The sequence below is a fragment of the Belonocnema kinseyi genome, chromosome 1, assembly GCF_010883055.1.
Source record: "Belonocnema kinseyi isolate 2016_QV_RU_SX_M_011 chromosome 1, B_treatae_v1, whole genome shotgun sequence".
Taxonomy (NCBI): Eukaryota; Metazoa; Arthropoda; class Insecta; order Hymenoptera; family Cynipidae; genus Belonocnema; species Belonocnema kinseyi.
In genome coordinates, this window is record NC_046657.1 from 49,157,130 (window position 1) to 49,163,129 (window position 6,000).

The following is a 6,000-nucleotide window of genomic DNA, read 5'->3' on the forward strand; positions in this document are numbered from 1 at the left end:
TTCCCATATCAAGAGGTTGGGGCCCCCGCATTCCACGATTGTGCATTACAATTGCTAATAAACAGCAGAATAGACCTGAAGGACCGAGTGCAGTAACCCGTGAATCAGTGGACTAATGTATTGAGTTCCTGAACGTACACAAACATTGATGGAATACATTATTATCTTGTTTGTTTTTTTTTTAACTTATTTTTCACTTATAACAATATCTGCACTCTTTTTTATCCATTATAGTACTTTCTTATCGGGAGTTTTATTATCGATATTAGGGTGTAAAGATCACAACTTGATCATAGCAAATTTTTTCGAAAAAAATGTTTGTTTAGGGTTTTAAAGCTATCAAGGCTTTAATTCTAATCAATTATAATCAAAATTGTCGAAGATTAACCCAATAAGACGAGTTTTCAACCAAAAATGTATGACGCTCCAATGAAATTATTGAATTTTCTGCAAAATAATTTAATTTTTGACAAATTATTTGAATTTTCAAACAAACAAAAAATTATCAACTAAAAAATACGATAGTAAACTTTTTTTAATAAATAATATTTTTAAACAAAAATAATTTTATTTTTATTTAAAGAAATGAAATTTTTGTCAAAAGAGATGAATTTTCAACTAAATCGATAATTCATCAGTTAAAATACTTATTTTATTACATTAAGAACTAATTTTGTACTGGAAAAAAGAATTTTTCCATAAAATAGTCCAATTTATTACCAAAAAGAGCACTTTTTTTAAAATGATAGAACTTTAATAAAAAAAAATCATTTTGAACGGAAGGATTCATATTTCAGTTCAAATTTTCTACTTAAAAAGATAGGCTTATTTTAATAAAAAATTGAGAATTAAAAATTTTACTTAAAAATATTAAATTTCTATGAAAAAAATGTATGCTTCACAAAATAGTTTAATTTCCTATCAAAGAGATTATTCTTAATTTAAAACGTTGAATATTTGCCCAAAAATACTAATTCAAAAAAACTTTTGATTTGCAAACAAATTAAATCAATTTTGAACACTTAGATAACATTTTTACTTAATTATTTGGTTAAAAATTAGTTCAATTTTTAATTCAAAATTCGTCTGCATATTTCAATATTCCTATGTTCTGGTAATAATTCATCTTCTTTGCAAAAAATTATTATGTTTGGTTAGAAAATAAATTTTGGTTAGAAAATTCAACACTGTGGTCAAATTTGGAAATATTTTCTTGAAAATAAATTTTCTTGTTGAATATCTATCGCTTAGAATGTAAAATTAACTATTTTTTAAACTTGCTTTATTTAAAAATTAATGTTCTTCAATGAAAAGTAAAAAATTTCCTTTTTTGTTGAAAATTCTTTTTTTGTTGTTGTGAAATTCAAGTAAATGGTTGAAAATTCATATACCTTTTTGATCATTCATCTTTTCGTAAAAAAATAATCTTCCTGGTTACAAAATTAAGATAAAATTATACTATTTTTGTGAAAATTTAACTAAATGTTTGAAAATTAATTTTTGGTTAAAAGAATGGTTTAAAAACTTTACTGTTTTATAAAAAATTTGGCAAATCAAGTATGTGAAAAAAAAGAATTATGAAATAAAATTTATTTATCAAAGAAATCTTTTGCTTGTTTTATAGTTGAATAATAATATTAGGAGCTCATACATATATTTCTGCATTCTAATAAAGTAGCGTCTGGAGAGACAATCGATATGTGAAAGACAGAATGACGCCATTAAAATAGACACATTAGAATGCAAGCTCTGTCCTTTGCATACTATCGTGATGTTTCGATTCAGACGCGTGTCTCAATTCAACAAGCTATCGATTCATCTTGTAAAAATTTAGATGAGTGGTAAATTCGACAAAGTACAATCTACGTGATTTTTTAACAAAAGTGAATGGATATTTTATTAACTTTTATTAATTAGTTTGTATTTTATTATTTCAACAAAACAGTTCAATTTCCAAAGAAAGTTATCATTTTTGAAATGAAATAATAAATCTTCAAATTTGGGAGAAAGTCGGAAATTGTAGGGAGCCAGTGCAGAACTGTATAGGGGCTGCCGCAGTTTTGCTCAGTTTTTATGCAATTTCTGGTGTTTGGCCAGAAATTGCTGAATACGGTGCAAAAAATAGGAAAATTAATTTCTAAAATTGAAATCAACACGGTGCACTACTTCTATGATTTTCTTACCAAATTAAATGATAGATTTTTGTTTGGCTTTTACATATTAGCTTTTATTTTTTTGGGTTTATTTTATTTCCGAATAAAAATAATTGTTCTTCAAATTGGGAAACACACAGCAAGTACAGGGATCGAGTTAAAAATTATATGCGCTGCTGCAGCTGTGCAAAGTGTTTGTGTAATTTCTTGTGTTTCGCCAGAAATTGCTAAATAAGCTGCGATGAATGTACGTCTGTTTACGACGTCCCAGACTCAAATGAAACTATTCCATATATCATGTCGTTTTCTTCCTGCTGCTTCACGTAATATGTGTAAGCTCGCAAAATAAGATAACTTTTCTACAGTAAAAGATGAATTTTTAATACAAAATGGAAGGGTTTTCAACAAAACGGATTGTAATTTTGCCCGAAAAAAGATGGTTTTAACAAAATCTTTAAATATTTAATTTACAAACATACATTTCAAAAGAACTTATCAAGTTTTCAAACAAAGAAAATCTTAAATTCAACAAAAAACAGTTGACTTTTTTAACCAAAAAGACGAATTTTTATTCAATTGAATTAATCAAGAATAAACCAATTTAACAAATGTTCTTAAATTGTAATATACAATTGTGAAATTTTCGTTATAAAAAATTAATTCAAACAAGATTTTTATCTTCTATAGTCAATCAAAAAATAGCAAGGTTAATTCTATAATAGAATACAACAATTTTCTTCGAAATAATTGATTTTTCTAAGAGAAAACGATCAATTTCAACAACAAAAAATGAGAACGTTAAATCAGACAATGGAATTTAAATTTTAATCAAAAACGTAACGAATTCTCAACAAAAAATGTAAATTTTTAACCAAAGTGGTGAATCTTAAGAAAATTAATTTTTAAAAGAGGAGGATTTATCAAAAAGATACATATTAAAAAATCCATCAATTTTTAAAAAATTGTTACATTTTGAAGAAAGTCAAATGAATGATCTACAAAATAATTTAATCTCGAAACCAAATATATATATATATATATTTTTTAACAAAAACGTTAGTTTTCAACTAATCACTTAATTTTTCACGGAATTGTGGAAACATTAAGACGAAGAGAGGAATTTTTTTAAAAGAGTTGTATTTTCTACGAAAAAATATGAATTTTCATCTAACATTATTTTTCAAAAATAAAGTTAATTTTGTCCTAAAAAAAAGAAGAATTTAAAAAAAAATGTTAAATTTTCAGAGAAATAAATACATTTTTTACAAAACAATAACAGTTTTAAACAAAAATAATAATTTTGCGACAAAAGATATAATAGAAGACGTCATCCAAAATTATCAAAATAAAAAAATCTACAAAACAGTTAAAGTTTTTAACCAAAAATATAAATTTTCTCTTGACACAATTTTTTAAAACAAAACTTTAATTTTCTCGCAAATAGTTTGATTTTTATAAAATGAGTTTAATTATTAACTAAACAGATGAATTTTTAGAAAAAGTATGAATTTTTAAGAAAAATGATCAGTTTCAACCAAATAAATTAGTTTTTAATTAAATAATTCAATTTCTTACAAACCCGGTTAATTTTCAACCCAAAAATACAAATTTTGAAGAAAACAGTTGCATCAAAATAGAATCTAACTTATTTGTTAAATCTTGAAAATATTAATTAAATTTTTAACAAAATAATGAAAATTTTAACAAAAAAGGTTAAATTTTCCAAACAAAAATTAATAGTAGACTTTCCAACTAAGAAGATCAAGAGAAGATTTATCGACTGTGCGGTTTAATTTTGACCAGAAAAAATATATTTTCCACTACAATGAGGAAGATTTAACAAAACAGGAAAAAAATATTAAAAAAGTATTTTAACAATTGATCAAGAAGTTGACATTTCAACAACAAAAAGGTAAATTATCATAGAAACATTTAATAGTTCATATGCCAACTCAAAACAAAGTAAACAATTGATTAATTCACAATAAAAAAAAGTTTCATTTTCAAACAAGAAGAATTCATTTTCTACAAAAAAGATGAATTTAAAAAAATGAATTAATTAAAAAAAATGGAATTCATAACTAAGAACAATTTACAGTTAAACACACTCATTTTTAACCAAAATTAAAATATTTAGATTTTTGGTTGAACAAATTGATTAAAAACTTAAAAAAAAAAGAATTTCCAACTGTCGGTGAGCAAGAGGTCCAGCTGGATTGTCTCCAGCCCATGATTTTTAACTTCATCAACTACAGAACGATATTGCCTGTTAAAATTTCCTATTTATTATTGAAATATAGTAGTTTACTTCAGTATAAGAACTAATGTTTTGTTCAATAATTTGAAAAAGTAGGTCAATCAACTATTTTTATACTTTAATCTAATCCACGCAGTTTTGCAAGTACAATTTTGGATTAATGAATTACTGAACATGTTCTGAAGTGAAGATCTACTTCGTTTAACCTGGAATATAATTTATTTCTGCAAGAGGTGGAATTTTCCAATTACCTAGTCATTATTACAATGTTCTACTTTGATATAAGAACTTTCATTGCGTTGGATAATTCTAGAAAAAGTAGGTCAATCCCGATCTTTATAGTTTTATCTAAAGCACTGAGTTTGACGAGCAGAATCCTGAACCAAGGAATCACTGAATCGGTTTTCAAGTGAAAATCTACTTGGTTTGAACTGCGATAATATATTTCTAAAAAAGTAGAACTACTAATTTAAAATTTATTATCACCCTCAATTTACCGTCAGTGAACGATAATCCATTTTTCTGTGATCAAAAGATCTAGGCTCGTCTCGAGCCCACGATTTTTAACTTCAAAAACTCTTGGAAGATATTCTTTTTCAAAATTCCCTATTTATTATTACAACATAATATTCTACTTTAGTATTAGACCTATCATTTCGTCAAATAATTCCATAAAGAATAGGTCAAACAATTATTTTCATACTTTGATCAAACGCACGAAATTTTGTGAGCAGAGTCTTAGACCAAAGTATCAGTGAATAGGTTCTAAAGTGAAGATCTATTTGGTTTGACCTGGGATGATTTATTTCCGAGAGAAGTCAAACGATTCGTTGAAAGCTGGTTATCAGAAAACGGTAGTCCAAGTTCCTGTGATCAAGAGGTCCAGGATCGTCTCGGGTCCACGATCTTGCGATAGGTGGTTGGTATGCAGTGCAGTTTGAAAGCTTCTCGTCTCTCAAGCGCTGGAATGATTTCGATGAGGCTGCTCTGGCTTCCAGTTGCTCCAGGCTACCACGGACTGGTTGCTTCGTGGACGTTTCGACGTTCTCCGGACAACCTGGACACCGAGGCTCCCGTGATCCTCGATTGCGAGTATGATGGCAAAAGAGAGAGAGAGACAAAAGAAAAAACTTTAAAAAGGAAGGGAGAGAGAGAGAATCTTCCTCCCGGCGGTGCAGCTTCTCTCCTCTCGTCTCATCTACTTCTTCTTTCACTCCTTTCTTTTTTATCTCTTTTTTTTTCTATCTCTTTCGTTTTTATCTCTTTCTCTCGTCACCTCTCTTTTCATCTCATAACTCCAAGGGCCGCGAACACTTAACTTCGACGCTCCCAGAATGGCCAGGGGATGGGAGATTTTAATCTTTCGAAGAGTTCGCCACACGTACGTGAAAAAAGCTCTATATTAAATGCGTTCAATCGCATTTCATATCTCAGAAAAGGGTCGGTGAAAGAGTGGTCCTGCATCCTTTTAAATTTATGTGGACTTGTCGCGATTTTGTTACTGAAACTCAGAAGAAAATCCTAATTTTTTGTGTTTGACCTACTTTTCTGTTAGTTGACCCATGGATTGGGAAGCGAAATTAATTTAAG